Below are 18,728 nucleotides of genomic sequence, written 5' to 3' on the forward strand. Positions count from 1 at the left end.
ATTCACAGGCAGCTTCCCTCCCATTCCATAGATAGTTGGAGAAAGATTCTCTGCTTCCTCTTCACCCAATCCCGGCCTCTCTCTCTCTTTCTCTCTCTCCCTCCCGCCTCCCCCTGACCTCGCTCCCTCTTTCTCTCTCCTTTCAACACCCTGACAATCTCCCTTTCTGACTCTCTTTCAACCCGACACCAGTCTCTCTTTCCCTTTCTCTCTTGTAGTTCTCTCTCTCTCTCTGCCTACCCTTGAGCACAGCACCCCTCTCTTTGATCTCCTCCTCTCTCTATCTGTGACCCCAGCCTCTCTCTCTTTATCTCCTTGACCCCAGCCTCCCCATCTCTCTTTGACCGCAGTGTCCCTCTCCCTTGCCTTGACCTCAGCCTCTCTCTATTTCCTTGACAGCAGTCCCTCTATAGAACATTACAGCGCAGTACAGGCCCTTCGGCCCTCGATGTTGCGCCGACCTGTGAAACCACTCTAAAGCCCATCTACACTATTCCCTTATCGTCCATATGTCGATCCAATGGCCATTTGAATGCCCTTAGTGTTGGCGAGTCCACTACTGATACAGGCAGGGCATTCCACGCCCTTACTACTCTCTGAGTAAAGAACTTATATCTATCTCCCCTCAATTTAAAGCTATGTCCCCTCGTGCTAGACATCACCATCCGAGGAAAAAGGCTCTCACTGTCCACCCTATCCAATCCTCTGATCATCTTGTATGCCTTAATTAAGTCACCTCTTAACCTTCTTCTCTCTAACGAAAACAGCCTCAAGCCCCTCAGTCTTTCCTCATAAGATCTTCCCACCATACCAGGCAACATTCTGGTAAATCTCCTCTGCACCCTTTCCAATGCTTCCACATCCTTCCTATAATGCGACGACCAGAATTGCACGCAATACTCCAAATGCGGCTGCACCAGAGTTTTGTACAGCTGCAACATGACCTCATGGCTCCGAAACTCAATCCCTCTACCAATAAAAGCTAACACACCGTATGCCTTCTTAACAACCCTCTCAACCTGGGTGGCAACTTTCAGGGATCTATGTACATGTACACCGAGATCTCTCTGCTCATCCACACTGCTAAGAATCTTACCATTAGTCCAGTACAACAAAGAACAAAGAAATGTACAGCACAGGATCAGGCCCTTCGGCCCTCCAAGCCCGTGATGACCATGCTGCCCGACTAAACTACAATCTTCTACACTTCCTGGGTCCGTATCCCTCTATTCCCATCCTAATCATGTATTTGTCAAGATGCCCCTAAAATGTCACTATTGTCCCTGCTTCCACCACCTCCTCCGGTAGCGGGTTCCAGGCACCCACTACCCTCTGCGTAAAAAACTTGCCTCGTACATCTACTCTAAACCTTGCCCCTCTCACCTTAAACCTATGCCCCCTAGTAATTGACCCCTCTACCCTGGGGAAAAGCCTCTGGCTATCCACTCTGTCTATGCCCCTCATAATTTTATAGACCTCTATCAGGTCTCCCCTCAACCTCCTTAATTCCAGTGAGAACAAACCAAGTTTATTCAACCGCTCCTCATAGCTAATGCCCTCCATACCAGGCGACATTCTGGTAAATCTCTTCTGTACCCTCTCTAAAGCCTCCACATCCTTCTGGTAGTGTGGCAACCAGAATTGAACACTATACTCCAAGTGTGGCCTAACTAAGGTTCTATACAGCTGCAACATGACTTGCCAATTCTTATACTCAATGCCCCGGCCAATGAAGGCAAGCATGCCGTATGCCTTCTTGACTACCTTCTCCACCTGTGTTGCCCCTTTCAGTGACCTGTGGACCGGTACTCCTAGATCTCTTTGACTTTCAATACTCTTGAGGGTTCTACCATTCACTGTATATTCCCTACCTGCATTAGACCTTCCAAAATGCATTACCTCACATTTGTCCGGATTAAACTCCATCTACCATCTCTCCGCCCAAGTCTCCAAACAATCTAAATCCTGCTGTATCCTCTGACAGTCCTCATCGCTATCTGCAATTCCTTTGTGTCGTCCGCAAACTTACTAATCAGACCAGTTACATTTTCCTCCAAATCATTTATATATACTACAAAGAGCAAAGGTCCCAGCACTGATCCCTGTGGAACACCACTGGTCACAGCCCTCCAATTAGAAAAGCATCCTTCCATTGCTACTCTCTGCCTTCTATGACCTAGCCAGTTCTGTATCCAGCTTGCCAGCTCACCCCTGATCCCGTGTGACTTCACCTTTTGTACTAGTCTACCATGAGGGACCTTGTCAAAGGCCTTACTGAAGTCCATATAGACAACATCCACTGCCCTACCTGCATCAATCATCTTAGTGACCTCCTCGAAAAACTCTATCAAGTTAGTGAGACACGACCTCCCCTTCACAAAACCATGCTGCCTCTCACTAATACGTCCATTTGCTTCCAAATGGGAGTAGATCCTGTCTCGAAGAATTCTCTCCAGTAATTTCCCTACCACTGAAGTAAGGCTCACCGGCCTGTAGTTCCCTGGATTATCCTTGCTACCCTTCTTAAACAGAGGAACAACATTGGCTATTCTCCAGTCCTCCGGGACATCCCCTGAAGACAGTGAGGATCCAAAGATTTCTGTCAAGGCCTCAGCAATTTCCTCTCCAGCCTCCTTCAGTATTCTGGGGTAGATCCCATCAGGCCCTGGGGCCTGATATTATCTACCGTAATATTTTTTAAGACACCCAACAACTCATCTTTTTGGATCTCAATGTGACCCAGGCTATCTACACACCCTTCTCCAGACTCAACATCTACCAATTTCTTCTCTTTGGTGAATACTGATGCAAAGTATTCATTTAGTACCTCGCCCATTTCCTCTGGCTCCACACATAGATTCCCTTGCCTACCCTTCAGTGGGCCAGTACTCTGTCTTCCTGTTATTCCTTCCAAAATGAATCACCTCACACTTTTCTGCAGTAAACTCCATTTGCCACCTCTCAGCCCAGCGCTGCAGCTTATCTATGTCCCTCTGTAACTTGTAATATCCTTCCGCACTGTCCACAACTCGACCGACTTTAGTGTCATCTGCAAATTTACTCACCCATCTTTCTACGCCCTCCTCCAGGCCATTTATAAAAATGACAAACAGCAGTGGCCCCAAAACAGATCCTTGTGGTACACCACTAGTAACTGGACTCCAGTCTGAACACTTCCTATCAACCACCACCATTTGTCTTCTTCCAGCTAGCCAATTTCTGATCCAAACTGCTAAATCTCCCTGAATCCTATGCCTCCGTATTTTCTGCAGTAGCCTACCGTGGGGAACCTTATGAAACGCTTTACTGAAATCCATAAACACCACATCAACTGCCTTACCCTCATCCACCTGTTTGGTCACCTTCTCAAAGAACTCAATAAGGTTTGTGAGGCACGACATGCCCTTCACAAAACCGCGTTGACTATCTCTAATCAAATTATTCCTTTCAAGATGATTGTGCAGCCTATCTCTTCTCATAGAATCATAGAATTTACAGTGCAGAAGGAGGCCATTTGGCCCATCGAGTCTGCACCGGCTCTTGGTAAGAGCACCCTACCCAAGCCCATACCCACCACCCTATCCCCATAACCCAGTAACCCCACCCCAACACTAAGGGTAATTTTGGACACTAAGGGGAATTTTTTAGCATGGCCAATCCACCTAACCCGCACATCTTTGGACTGTGGGAGGAAACCGGAGCACCCGGAGGAAACCCACGCACACACGGGGAGAACGTGCAGACTCCGCACAGACAGCGACCCAAGCCGGGAATCGAACCTGGGACCCTGGAGCTGTGAAGCAATTGTGCTAACCACTATGCTACCGTGCTGCCCACTAAACCTTATAAACCTTTCCAAGATTTTTCCCACAACAGAAGTAAGGCTCACTGGTCTATAGTTACCGGGGTTGTCTCTACTCCCCTTCTTGAACAAGGGGACAACATTTGCTATCCTCCAGTCTTCTGGTACTATTCCTGTAGACAAATATGACTTAAAGATCAAAGCCAAAGGCTCAGCAATCTCCTCCCTAGCTTCCCAGAGAATCATAGGATAAATCCCATCCGGCCCAGGGGACTTATCTATTTTCACACTTTCCAGAATTGCTAACACCTCCTCCTTATGAACCTCAAGCCCTAGTCGCCTGAATCTCAGTATTCTCCTCGACAACATTGTCTTTTTCCTGTGTGAATACTGATGAAAAATATTCATTTCGCACCTCTCCTATCTCCTCGGTCTCCAAGCACAACTTCCCACTACTGTCCTTGACTGGCCCTACTCTTACAGTAGTCATTTGCTTATTCCTGACATATCTATAGAAAGCATTAGGGTTATCCCTGATCCTACCTGCCAAAGACTTCTCATACCCCTCCTGGCTCTTCTTAGCTCTCTCTTTAGGTCCTTCCTAGCTAACTTGTAACTCTCGAGCGCCCTAACTGAACCTTCATGTCTCATCTTTACATAAGCCTCCTTCTTCCTCTTGACAAGTGTTTCGACTGCTTTAGTAAACTACGGTTCCCTTGCTCGACCACTTTCTCCCTGCTTGACAGATACATATCAGCAGTAGCTGTTCCTTGAACAAGCTCCACATTTCCATTGTGCCCATCCCCTGCAGCTTTCCTCTCCATCCGATGCATCCTAAGTCTTGCCTCATCGCATCATAATTGCCTTTCCCCTAGATATAACTCTTGCCCTGCGGTATATACCTATCCCTTTCCATCACTAAAGTAAACGTAATCGAATTGTGGTCACTATCACCAAAGTGCTCACCTACCTCCAAATCTAACACTTGTCCTGGTTCATTCCCCAGTACCAAATCCAATATGGCCTCGCCTCTCGTTGGCCTATCTACAAACTGTGTCAGGAAACCCTCCTGCACACATTGGGCAAAAACGGACCCATCTAAAGTACTCGAACAATAGCATTTCCAGTCAATATTTGGAAAGTTAAAGTTCCCCATAACAACTCCCCTGTTGCTTTCGCTCCTATCCAGAATCATCTTTGCAATCCTTTCCTCTACATCTCTGGAACTTTTCAGAGGCCTATAGAAACCCCCTAACAGGGTGATCTCTCCTTTCCTGTTTCTAACCTCAGCCCATACTACCTCAGTAGATGAGTCCTCATCAAACGTCCTTTCTGCCACCGTAATACTGTCCTTGACTAACAATGTCACCCCTCCCCCTCTTTTACCACCTTCCCTGAGCGTACTGAAATATCGAAACCCCGGCACCTGCAGCAACCATTCCTGTCCCTGCTCCATCCATGTCTCCAAAATGGCTACAACATCGAAGTCCCAGGTACCAACCCATGCCGCAAGTTCACCCACCTTATTCCGGATGCTCCTGGCATTGAAGAAGACACACTTTAAACCACCTTCCTGCCTGCCGGTACACTCCTGCAACTTTGAAACCTTACTCATGACCTCACTACTCTGAACCTCCTGTATACTGGAGCTACAATTCAGGTTCCCAAGCCCCTGAACTATTTTCTTGACCCTAGCCTCTTTAGCTCTTTGACCCCAGCCTCTCTCTCTCCTTAAACTTTCTCACTGGAACGACAGACGTCGAGTGGCGACCTGATAGAGGTCTACAAAATTATGAGGGGCATAGACAGAGTGGATAGTCAGAGGCTTTTCCCCAGGGTAGAGGGGTCAATTACTAGGGGGCATAGGTTTAAGGTGAGAGGGGCAAGGTTTAGAGTAGATGTACGAGGCAAGTTTTTTACGCAGAGGGTAGTGGGTGCTTGGAACTCGCTACCGGAGGAGGTAGTGGAAGCAGGGACGATAGGGACATTTAAGGGGCATCTTGACAAATATATGAATAGGATGGGAATAGAAGGATACGGACCCAGGAAGTGTAGCAGATTGTAGTTTAGTCGGGCAGCGTGGTCGGCACGGGCTTGGAGGGCCGAAGGGCCTGTTCGTGTGCTGTACATTTCTTTGATCTTTGTTCTTTGCAAACCCAGCCTCTCTCCCTCTCTCCTTAACCCCAAGCTCTGTCTCTCCCTCCTTAAACCCCGCCTCTCTCCCTCTCTCCTCATACCCAGCCTCTCTCTCCTTAAATCCAGCCTCTCTCTCTCTCCTTAAACCCCGGCTCTCTCTCTCTCTCCCCTTAAACACAGCCTTGCTCTCCTTAAACCCCGCCTCCCTCTCTCTCTCCTCATATCCAGCCTCTCTCTCTCCTTAAAACCCACCTCTCTCTCTCTCCTAATACCCAGCCTCTCTCTCTCCTTAAACCCCGGCTCTCTCTCTCTCCTTAAACCCCACCTCTCTCTCTCTCTCCTTAAACCCAGCCTCTCTCTCTCCTTAAACCCCAGCTCTCTCTCTCCTTAAACCCCGGCTCTCTCTCTCTCTCTCTCCTTAAACCCAGCCTCTCTCGCTCCTTAAACCCCGGCTCTCTCTCTTCTTAAACCCCGGCTCTCTCTCTCTCCTTAAACCCCGGCTCTCTCTCTCTCTCCTTAAACCCTGCCACTTTCTCTCTCTCCTTAAACCCCGCCACTCTCTGTCTCTCTCCTTAAACCCCGCCACTCTCTCTCACTCTTCTTATACCCTGCCTCTCTCTCTCGCCTTAGAATCAGAGAATACAACAGGATATAGATAGGCTGCAAAATTGGGCAGAGGAATGGCAGATGGAATTTAACCGGGACAAATGCGAGGTGATGCATTTTGATAGATCCAATTCAGGTGGGAGCTATAAAGTAAATGGCAGAACCATCAGGAGATGGTTCAGAACCACAGAGAGATCTGGCCGTGCAGGTCCACAGATCCTTAAAAGTGGCAGCACAGATGGAAATGGTGGTAGAGAAAGCATATGGCATGCTTGCCTTCTTTGGATGGGGTATTGAGTATAAAAGCTCAAAAATTATGTTACAATTATACAGAGCATTGGTTAGGTTGCATTTGGAATACTGCGTCCAATTCTGGTCACCAGAAGGACCTGGAGGCTTTGGAGAGAGTACAGAAAAGGTTTACCAGGATGTTCCTGGTATGGAGGGTATTAGCTATGAGGGGAGATTGAATAAACTGGGATTGTTCTCCCGTGAGAGACGGAGGCTGAGGGGTGACCTGATAGGTGTATAAAATTATTAGGGGTATAGATATGGTGAAAAGTTGGAGGCTTTTTCCCAGAGCGGAAATAACAATTACAAGGGGGCACAAGTTCATGGTGAGGGGGGAAAGGTTCAGTGGAGATGTGCGAAGGAAACCCATGCAGACAGTCACCCGAGGCCGGAATTGAACCTGGGTCTCGGGAGCTGTGAGGCAGCAGTGTTAACCACTGTGCCACCATGCCGCTCTTCATTTATCTACCTTCATTTATCCTCTGATCTATTATGTCTTGTCCCTCTGTTTCTACCCTGAAAAATATATGAACATTTGATACTGAAGGTGTTTCGTCCTTACCATTATCGGAAAATTTCAAATTCCTTTTGCACTGAGTGCTGAATTTGGTGCATTTGAGTGCTATAGTGAGAGTTTCGTGACTGAGGGAGTATAAGGCTTCATTTTTATCTATAGTCTAGTCTTTCTTTTATTTAGTTAATTGACTTAAAAGTTGCAGTTTGGTTTAGAAGAAGGTGAATTTTCAATCAGCTTTAAACAAAGGTTCTACTTGTAGGTACATGCAGCTGGAGCTTGTTAATTAGTTAATTGGATTAGGCTGGTTTTCAGAGGCTAGATTCACAGTATAAAAGTGATCCCCTACAGTGCAGACTTTGTTTGCACTGAGTGCTGAATTTGGTGCATTTGAGTGCTATAGTGAGAGTTTGGTGACTGAGGGAGTGCTGAATTTGGTGCATTTGAGTGCTATAGTGAGAGTTTGGTGACTGAGGGAGTGCTGAATTTGGTGCATTTGAGTGCTGTAGTGAGAGTTTGGTGACTGAGGGAGTGCTGAATTTGGTGCATTTGAGTGCTATAGTGAGAGTTTGGTGACTGAGGGAGTGCTGAATTTGGTGCATTCGAGTGCTGTAGTGAGAGTTTGGTGACTGAGGGAGTTAGGTGAGGAGGGAGTAAGGTGCTCCTTTCATTTTGTTTCCTACATTTCCGCTAAGAGCGAGAAGGGAGCCAGGAGTTTACAGAGAGTACAGCTGACTGGCAGCAGAGTCGGAGGGCGGTGGTCCAGTTGGTCCACAGGGCAGCTAGATTCTGTAAGGTAAGAGGGGATGGAGGCTAGGCCAGTTGCATGCTCCTCCTGTAGGATGTGGGTGGTGAGGGATACCACCGGTGTCCCCGCTGACTATACCTGCGGGAAGTGCACCCAACTCCAGCTCCTCAAAGACCGTGTTAGGGAACTGGAGCTGAAGCTGGATGAACTTCGGATCATCCGGGAGGCAGAGGGGGTGATAGAGAAGAGTTACAGGGGGGTAAGCACACCCAAGGTACAGGACAAGAGTAGCTGGGTTACAGTCAGGGTAAAGAAAACAAACAGGCAGACAGTGCAGGGATCCCTGGTGGCCGTTCCCCTTCAAAACAAGTATACTGTTTTGGATGCTGTTGGGGGGGATGACCAACCGGGGGCACGCCCTAGCGGCCAGGTCTCTGGCACTGAGTCTGGCTCTGGGGCTCAGAAGGGAAGGGGGGAAAATAGAAAAGCAATAGTAGTAGGAGATTCAATGCTTAGGGGAATAGATAGGAGATTCTGTGGTCGCGAGCGAGATTCCCGGAAGGTATGTTGCCTCCCGGGTGCCAGGGCCAGGGATGTCTCGGATCGGGTCTTCAGCATCCTTAAGGGGGAGGGGGAGCAACCAGAAGTCGTGGTGCACATTGGTACCAACGATGTAGGTAGGAAAACGGGTGTGGAGGTAATAAACGAGTTTAGGGAGTTAGGCTGGAAGTTAAAAGCCAGGACAGACAGAGTTGTCATCTCTGGTTTGTTGCCGGTGCCACGTGATAACGAGGCTAGGAATAGGGAGAGAGTGCAGCTGAACATGTGGCTGCAGGAATGGTGTAGGAGGGAGGGCTTCAGGTATTTGGATAATTGGAGCGCATTCTGGGGAAGGTGGGACCTGTACAAGCAGGACGGGTTGCATCTGAACCAGAGGGGCACCAATAACATGGGAGGGAGGTTTTCTAGTACTCTTTGGGAGGGTTTAAACTAATTTGGCAGGGGAATGGGAACCGGATTTGTAGTCCAGCAACTAAGGTAGCCGATATTCAGGACGCCAAAGCATGTAATGAGGCAGCGGGGAAGGGAACACTGACAAAGGAGAGTACTTGCAGGCACGGAGATGGGTTGAAGTGTGCATACTTCAATGAAAGAAGCATCAGGAATAAGGTGGGTGAACTTAAGGCATGGATCGGTACTTGGGACTACAATGTGGTGGCCATCACGGAAACTTGGAGAGAAGAGAGGCAGAAATGGTTGTTGGAGGTCCCTGGTTATAGATGTTTCAATAAGATTAGGGAGGGTGGTAAAAGAGGAGGGGGATGGCATTGTTAATTCGAGATAGTATAACAGCTGCAGAAAGGCAGTTCGAGGAGTATTTGCCTACTGAGGTAGTATGGGTTGAAGTCAGAAATAGGAAAGGAGCAGTCACCATGTTAGGAGTTTTCTATAGGCCCCCCCAATAGTAGCAGAGATGTGGAGGAACAGATTGGGACACAGATTTTGGAAAGGTGCAGGAGTCGCAGGGTAGTAGTCATGGGGGACTTCAACTTCCCAAACATTGAGTGGAAACTCTTTAGATCAAATAGTTTGGATGGGGTGGTGTTTGTGCAGTGTGTCCAGGAAGCTTTTCTAACACAGTATGTAGATTGTCCGACCAGAGGAGTGACAATATTGGATTTGGTACTTGGTAATGAACCAGGGCAACTGATAGATTTGTTAGTGGGGGAGCATTTTGGAGATAGTGCCCACAATTCTGTGACTTTCACTTTACTAATGGAGAGGGCTAGGTGCATGCAACAGGGCAAAGTTTACAATTGGGGGAATGGTAAATACGATGTTGTCAGACAACAATTGAAGTGCATAAGTTGGGAACATAGGCTGTCAGGGAAGGACACAAGTGAAATGTGGAACTTGTTCAAGGAACAGGTACTACGTGTCCTTGATATGTATGTCCCTGTCAGGCAGGGAAGAGATGGGCGAGTGAGGGAACCATGGTTGACAAGAGAGGTTGAATGTCTTGTTAAGAGGAAAAAGGAGACTTATGTCAGGCTGAGGAAACAAGGTTCAGACAGGGTGCTGGAGGGATACAAGATAGCCAGGAGGGAACTGAAGAAAGGGATTAGGAGAGCTAAGAGAGGGCATGAACAATCTTTGGCGGGTAGGATCAAGGAAAACCCCAAGGCCTTTTACACATATGTGAGAAATATGAGAATGACTAGAGCGAGGGTAGGTCCGATCAAGGACAGTAGCGGGCGATTGTGTATTGAGTCTGAAGAGATAGGAGAGGTCTTGAACGAGTACTGGGGATTACAGGCCAGTTAGTCTTACTTCGGTGGTAGGCAAAGTAATGGAAAGGGTACTGAAGGATAGGATTTCTGAGCATCTGGAAAGACACTGCTTGATTAGGGAGTCAGCAGATGAAGGGTAGGTCTTGCCTTACAAGTCTTATTGAATTCTTTGAGGAGGTGACCAAGCATGTGGATGAAGGTAAAGCAGTGGATGTAGTGTACATGGATTTTAGTAAGGCATTTGATAAGGTTCCCCATGGTAGGCTTATGCAGAAAGTAAGGAGGCATGGGATAGTGGGAAATTTGGCCAGTTGCATAACGAACTGGCTAACCGAAAGAAGTCAGAGAGTGGTGGTGGATGGCAAATATTCAGCCTGGATCCCAGTTACCAGTGGCGTACCACAGGGATCAGTTGTGGGTCCTCTGCTGTTCGTGATTTTCATTAATGACTTGGATGAGGGAGTTGAAGGGTGGGTCAGTAAATTTGCAGACGATACGAAGATTGGTGGAGTTGTGGATAGTGAGGAGGGCTGTTGTCGGCTGCAAAGAGACATAGATAGGATGCAGAGCTGGGCTGAGAAGTGGCAGATGGAGTTTAACCCTGAAAAGTGTGAGGTTGTCCATTTTGGAAGGACAAATATGAATGTGGAATACAGGGTTAACGGTAGAGTTCTTGGCAATGTGGAGGAGCAGAGAGATCTTGGGGTCTATGTTCATACATCTTTGAAAGCCACTCAAATGGATAGAGCTGTGAAGAAGGCCTATGGTGTGCTTGCGTTCATTAACAGAGGGATTGAATTTAAGAGCCGTGAGGTGATAGTGCAGCTGTACAAAATTTTGGTAAGGCCACATTTGGAGTACTGTGTACAGTTCTGGTCGGCTCATTTTAGGAAGGATGTGGAAGCTTTGGTTTTCCAAAGGTGCAAAGGAGATTTACCAGGATGTTGCCTGGAATAGAGAGTAGGTCTTACAAGGAAAGGTTGAGGGTGCTAGGCCTTTTCTCATTAGAACGGAGCAGGATGAGGGGCGACTTGATAGAGGTTTATAAGATGATCAGGGGAATAGATAGATACATTACAAGGGGACATAAATTTAAGGTGAATGGTGGAAGATATAGGGGGGATGTCAGAGGTAGGTTCTTTACCCAGAGAGTAGTGGGGGCATGGAATGCACTGCCTGTGGAAGTAGTTGAGCCGGAAACATTAGGGACCTTGAAGCAGCTATTGGATAGGTACATGGATTACGGTAGAATGATATAGTGTAGATTAATTTGTTCTTAAGGGCAACACGGTAGCATTGTGGATGGCACAATTGCTTCACAGCTCCAGGGTCCCGAGTTCGATTCCGGCTTGGGTCACTGTCTGTGCGGAGTCTGCACATCCTCCCCGTGTGTGCGTGGGTTTCTTCTGGGTGTTCCGGTTTCCTCCCACAGTCCAAAGATGTGCAGGATAGGTGGATTGGCCATGATGAATTGCCCTTAGTGTCCAAAATTCCCCTTAGTGTTGGGTGGAGGTGTTGACCTTGGTGGGGTATTCTTTCCGGGAGCCGGTGCAGACTCGATGGGCCGAATGGCCTCCTTCTGCACTGTAAATTCAATGATAATCTATGATTAATCTAGGACAAAGGTTCGGCACAACATCGTGGGCTGAAGGGCCTGTTCTGTGCTGTATTTTTCTATGTTCTATGTTCTATGAGCCATGGGGAATGGGCTTTTATTCCCATGTTGGATAATCACAGTTTTCTCCTGGTGTCCTATAACTTTCCCCAGACCTTTCCACTCCCGATGTTCCTCTCTCTGGTAATAAACCAAATCACCAGAAATAAAGTCTACCTCAGAGGGTTTTATGCGATATTGCAAAGCTCTCTGAAACCTTTCTAAAATTTCACCCTTGATAAAAGCTTCAAATTCTCACACATAGAACATAGAACATAGAACAATACAGCGCAGTAAAGGCCCTTCGGCCCACGATGTTGCACCGAAACAAAAGCCATCTAACCTACATTATCATCCATATGTTTATCCAATAAACTTTTAAATGCCCTCAATGTTGGTGAGTTCACTACTGTAGCAGGTAGGGCATTCCACGGCCTCACTACTCTTTGCGTAAAGAACCTACCTCTGACCTCTGTCCTATATCTATTACCCCTCAGTTTAAAGTTATGTCCCCTCGTGCCAGCCATTTCCATCCGCGGGAGAAGGCTCTCACTGTCCACCCTATCCAACCCCCTAATCATTTTGTATGCCTCTATTAAGTCTCCTCTCAACCTTCTTCTCTCCAACGAAAACAACCTCAAGTCCATCAGCCTTTCCTCATAAGATTTTCCCTCCATACCAGGCAACATCCTGGTAAATCTCCTCTGCACCCGCTCCAAAGCCTCCACGTCCTTCCTATAATGCGGTGACCAGAACTGTACGCAATACTCCAAATGCGGCCGTACCAGAGTTCTGTACAGCTGCAACATGACCTCCCGACTCCGGAACTCAATCCCTCTACCACTAAAGGCCAACACTCCATAGGCCTTCTTCACAACCCTATCAACCTGGGTGGCAACTTTCAGGGATCTATGTACATGGACACCTAGATCCCTCTGCTCATCCACACTTTCAAGAACCTTACCATTAGCCAAATATTCCGCATTCCTGTTATTCCTTCCAAAGTGAATCACCTCACACTTCGCTACATTAAACTCCATTTGCCACCTCTCAGCCCAGCTCTGCAGCTTATCTATATCCCTCTGTAACCTGCTACATCCTTCCACACTATCGACAACACCACCGACTTTAGTATCGTCTGCAAATTTACTCACCCACCCTTCTGCGCCTTCCTCTAGGTCATTGATAAAAATGACAAACAGCAACGGCCCCAGAACAGATCCTTGTGGTACTCCTTCTCATGTCCCCTCCTTGCTCGTCTTAGCTCTCTCTTTAGATCTTTCCTCGCTACCTTGTAACTATCCATCGCCCCAACTGAAACTTCACACTTCATCTTCACATAGGCTTCCTTCTTCCTCTTAACAAGAGATTCCACTTCCTTGGTAAACCACGGTTCCCTCGCTCGACGCCTTCCTCCCTGCCTGACAGGTACATACTTATCAAGAACAAGCAGTAGCTGATCCTTGAACAAGCCCCACTTATTCAGTGTGCCCAACACTTGCAGCCTACTTCTCCACCTTATCCCCCCCCAAGTCACGTCTAATGGCATCATAATTGCCCTTCCCCCAGCTATAACTCTTGCCCTGCGGTGTATACTTATCCCTTTCCATCATTAACGTAAACGTCACCGAGTTGTGGTCACTGTCCCCAAAGTGCTCTCCTACCTCCAAATCCAACACCTGGCCTGGTTCATTACCCAAAACCAAATCCAACGTGGCCTCGCCTCTTGTTGGCCTATCAACATATTGTTTCAGGAAACCCTCCTGCACACACTGTACAAAAAATGACCCATCTAATGTACTCGAACTATATCTTTTCCAGTCAATATTTGGAAAATTAAAGTCTCCCATAATAACTACCCTGTTACTTTCGCTCTTATCCATAATCATCTTCGCCATCCTTTCCTCTACATCCCTAGAACTATTAGGAGGCCTATAAAAAACTCCCAACAGGGTGACCTCTCCTTTCCTGTTTCTAACTTCAGCCCATACTACCTCGGAAGAAGAGTCCCCATCTAGCATCCTCTCCACCACCGTAATACTGCTCTTGACTAGCAGCGCCACACCTCCCCCTCTTTTTCCTCCTTCTCGGAGCTTACTAAAACACCTAAACCCCGGAACCTGCAACATCCATTCCTGTCCCTGCTCTATCCATGTCTCCGAAATGGCCACAACATCGAAGTCCCAGGTACCAACCCATGCTGCCAGTTCTCCTACCTTGTTTCGTATACTCCTGGCATTGAAATAGACACACTTCAAACCACCTACCTGAACACTGGCCCCCTCCTGCGACGTCAAATCTGTGCTCCTGACCTCTATACTCTCATTCTCCCTTACCCTAAAACTACAATCCAGGTTCCCATGCCCCTGCTGCATTAGTTTAAACCCCCCCAAAGAGCACGAACAAATCTCCCCCCCCAGGATATTTGTGCCCCTCAGGTTCAGATGTAGACCATCCTGTCTGTAGAGGTCCCACCTTCCCCAGAAATAGCCCCAGTTATCCAGAAATCTGAATCCCTCCCGCCTGCACCATCCCTGTAGCCACGTGTTTAAATGCTCTCTCTCCCTATTCCTCATCTCACTATCACGTGGCACGGGCAACAACCCAGAGATAACAACTCTGTTTGTTCTAGTTCTGAGCTTCCATCCTACCTCCCTGAAAGCCTGCCTGACATCCTTGTCCCCTTTCCTACCTATGTCGTTAGTGCCAATGTGGACCACGACTTGGGGCTGCTCCCCCTCCCCCCTAAGGACCCGGAAAACACGATCCGAGACATCACGTACCCTTGCACCTGGGAGGCAACATACCAAACGTGAGTCTCTCACGCTCCCACAAAATCTCCTATCTGTGCCCCTGACTATAGAGTCCCCAATTACTAATGCTCTGCTCCTCTCCCCCCTTCCCTTCTGAGCAACAGGGACAGACTCCGTGCCAGAGGCCCGTACCCCATGGCTTACCTCTGGTAAGCCCCCCCCCCCACAAGTATCCAAAGCGGTATACTTGTTTCTCAGGGGAACGACCGCAGGGGATCCCTGCACTGACTGCTTTTTCCCAGTCCCTCTTACAGTTACCCACCTATCTCCAATCTTTGGTGTAACTAATTCCCTGAAGCTGCTATCTATGACCCCCTCTGCCTCCCGAATGATCCGAAGTTCTTCCAACTCCAGCTCCAGTTCCCTAACTCGGTCTTGGAGGAGCTGGAGATGGCAGCACTTCCTGCAGGTAAAATCAGCATGGACACTAACTGCATCCCTCACCTCAAACATCCTGCAGGAGGAACATTGCACTCCCTTCCCTGCCATCCCTCTAACTTTCTACCAAGATCTGGCTCACAACTAAATTAAATTTTTTATTAAAAAAAAATAAAAAAATTAATAATAATAAAATATGGTACTTACCTCACACCAATGGGTTTTATTATTAGGTTAGAGGAGGAGGGCGGGTGGGAGACACTACACGTGTATTGTCTCGGGTTTCCTCTCCACCAGAATTTATTGGTGAGGGTCTTCCCAGAAGTCCGCGGGTCGACTAAAGGACAGCCTTATCTCCCAGCAGCCACTTCCGCACAGCTCCCGCTGAAACTGACTAACCAGCCAGCTCCACTCCCGCCGAAATCGACTGGCCTGCCCCTGCAAAGACAAGTGCTTTTAAAGGACAGACTTACCTCCCAGCAGCCACTTCCGCACTGCTCCCGCTGAAACTGACTCACCAGCTGATTCTCCCGCCAAAATCGACTGGCCTGCCCCTGCAAAGACAAGTGCTTTTAAAGGACAGACTTACCTCCCAGCAGCCACTTCCGCACAGCTCCCGCTGAAACTGACTAACCAGCCAGCTCCACTCCCGCCGAAATCGACTCAAAATCGACATGGCTCCAAATTTCTCATTCACAAATTCTACTCCATTCTCTGTCAAAAATTGAACGAGTGAGCTTCCGGTGACGGCGGGCGGGAGGCAGCCGCACAGTGGAGGGCTCCAGTTCGGGAACGGCATTTTCAGGGTTTAACGCCCGATCCCAGGGGCAACGGATGCGGCAAAAATGGGGAGAAGACACAGCGAAGGGAAATGTCGAAAATAAGTTAAAAAACGGCCGTGAAAAAAGCAGCTGAAAGTCCGTTGGGGAGTGAAAGGTCACCGCGGGGACGGCAAGAAAAGTGGAAGCTCGGGCACCGGGGGAGGCCGCATTGCCCACGGCTGGAGAAATGACTAAGGTGATGGCCGTGGAACTCGAAAGGCAGTTCACAAAACACATGGAGGCGATGAAGAAGGAAATGGGGGCGGTATTGAAAGTGCTGGTGGAGGAGGCGATTGCCCCGGTGATGACGGCGGTGGCGAGCGCAGTGGCGGAGGTGCGGGAGCAAGGTGAGGCGCTGAAGGAAGTGGAAGAGACATTATTGCAGCACAGTGATCAACTTACCTCGATGGGAGAGGAGATGCGGAAGGTGATAGAGATCAACAAGGGTCTGCGAGCCAAAATGGACGACTTGGAAAATAGATCCAGGTGACAGAATCTGAGGATTGTGGGTCTGCCTGAAGGGGTGGAAGGCCCGAGGCCGACTGAGTATTTTGCCACGATGTTGGCGAAGCTATTGGGGTAGGGGGACGATCCCTCCCGATATGAACTGGATCGGGCTCATCGGTCGTGGAGGCCTGTACCTAAGGAGAGTGAGCCGCCAAGAGTAGTGACTCTGTGTTTTCGTAGGTACAGTGTGAAGGAGAAGGTCCTGTGCTGGGCAAAGCAGAAGCAGGTGGTGCAGTGGGCTGGAGCTGGTATACGCATATGTCAGGACTTTACGGTGGAGCTGGTGAGGAGGCGGGCTGCCTTCAGCCGGGTGAAGAAGGCACTGTATATCAGCAAGGTGCAGTGCGGCATAGTATACCCAGCTAAGTTGAGGGTGACCTATAAATCCAAGGACTTTTATTTTGGGACGGCGGAAGCAACGGAGGAGTTTGCGAAGGCAGAAGGACTGTGGCTGAATTGAGAAATGGTCATGTACCGATGTAGCCTCATGTAACTGTATTTTTTCACTGCGTGCTGGTGTATGTGCTAAATGAGCCAACGTTGTATATATTTGGACAAGGGAAGAGGTGGGACTTTCACTTGAAATGATGGTTCTTTGGGGCTTGGGTGTGTATGCGGGGTTTGTGTGCTAAAGGGGATTTCTTGCTTTTCCTGGGACCGGACAAGGGGGAAAGAGACCCGGGCGGGGGCCTCCACACTGGCCGGTTTAAGCCGGCCAGTGAACGGGAGTGGGGTGGGGGGAGGGGCTGCGGCCATCAGAGCCTGGCAGGACAGGTTCCGATGAGTCTAGCCGGGGTGGAAAGTTGGGAGGGAAGGAACAGAGGTTGGGGGGAGGAGTTTTATAAGAGGAAGTGGAGGGGAGGAGTCGGGGAGGGGAGGGGTTTACAATTCATGGGTGTCATTTACGATACTCTTTCGGGGATTGGATGGCATGGCATTGAATGTTGGAGGGGTGGGAGTGGACTCTATAGGGCAATGGTGACCATAGGCGATTCATGATTTAAAAAAAAAAAATTCCCCCTTATTTTTCCCACCGTGGGAGGGTTTGTTTTATTTGATGCTTATATTGTCAGATGGGCCGTTGTTTGGGGTGGTGGGAAGATGGGATCATTGTTGTTGATAAGGGGATTGACATTATATTTGTTACCGTTTACTGCTTGTTGGTGGGGTGTAAATTCTGAAGAAAATGTGAAAATGGAGAATAAACTATTTTACAAAAAGAAATTGAATGTGTTCCTACTCTAGTACCAACCCACTCTTCCATGACCTTGTGTATAATTGTCTCTTTGTCCCTGCCAGTTATCACTGTGGAGAGGCTGGATTAACCCCGTTCAGATTAGGATTGGTAAAGGAGACAGGGAATGGGTGACCAAAAGGCAGAGAAAGAGCAGGAAGGCAGTGCAGGTGTCCCCTGCGGTCATCTCCCTCCAAAACAGGTATACCGTTTTGGATACTGTTGGGGGAGATCACTCACCAGGGGAAGGCAGTAGCAGCCAGGCTCATGGCACCGTGGCTGGCTCTGCTGCACAGAAGGGCGGGAAAAAGACTGGCAGGGCTATAGTCATAGGGGATTCAATCGTAAGGGGAGTAGACAGGTGTTTCTGTGGTCGAAAACAAGGCTCCCGAATGGTATGTGGCCTCCTGGGTGCACGGGTCAGGGATGTCTCAGATCGGCTGCAGGACATACTGAAGGGGAAGGGTGAACAGCCAGTTGTCGTGGTGCATATAGGCACCAACGATATCGGTAAAAAACGGCATGAGGTCCTACAATCAGAATTTAGGGAGTTAGGGGATAAGTTAAAAAGTAGGACCTCAAAGGTAGTAATCGCAGGATTGCTACCAGTGCCACGAGACAGTCAGAGTAGAAATTCAAGAATAGTCAGAATGAATACGTGGCTTGAGAGATGGTGCAGGAGGGAGGGGTTCAGAGTTTTGGGACATTGGAACCGGTTCTGGGGGCAGTGGGACAATTACAAATCGGATGGTCTACACCTGGGCAGGACTGGAACCAATGTCCGAGGGGGTGCTTTTGCTAACACTGTTGGGGAGGTTTTAAACTAATGTGGAAGGGGGGTGGGAACCAGATTAGGAAGTTAGAGGTCAGTAAAGAGGCAGCAACTAAAGCCAGTAAGGTACTAGATAATAAACTCAATGTGACTAAGGGGAA

Source organism: Scyliorhinus torazame, chromosome 13, assembly GCF_047496885.1.
Source record: "Scyliorhinus torazame isolate Kashiwa2021f chromosome 13, sScyTor2.1, whole genome shotgun sequence".
Lineage (NCBI taxonomy): Eukaryota > Metazoa > Chordata > Chondrichthyes > Carcharhiniformes > Scyliorhinidae > Scyliorhinus > Scyliorhinus torazame.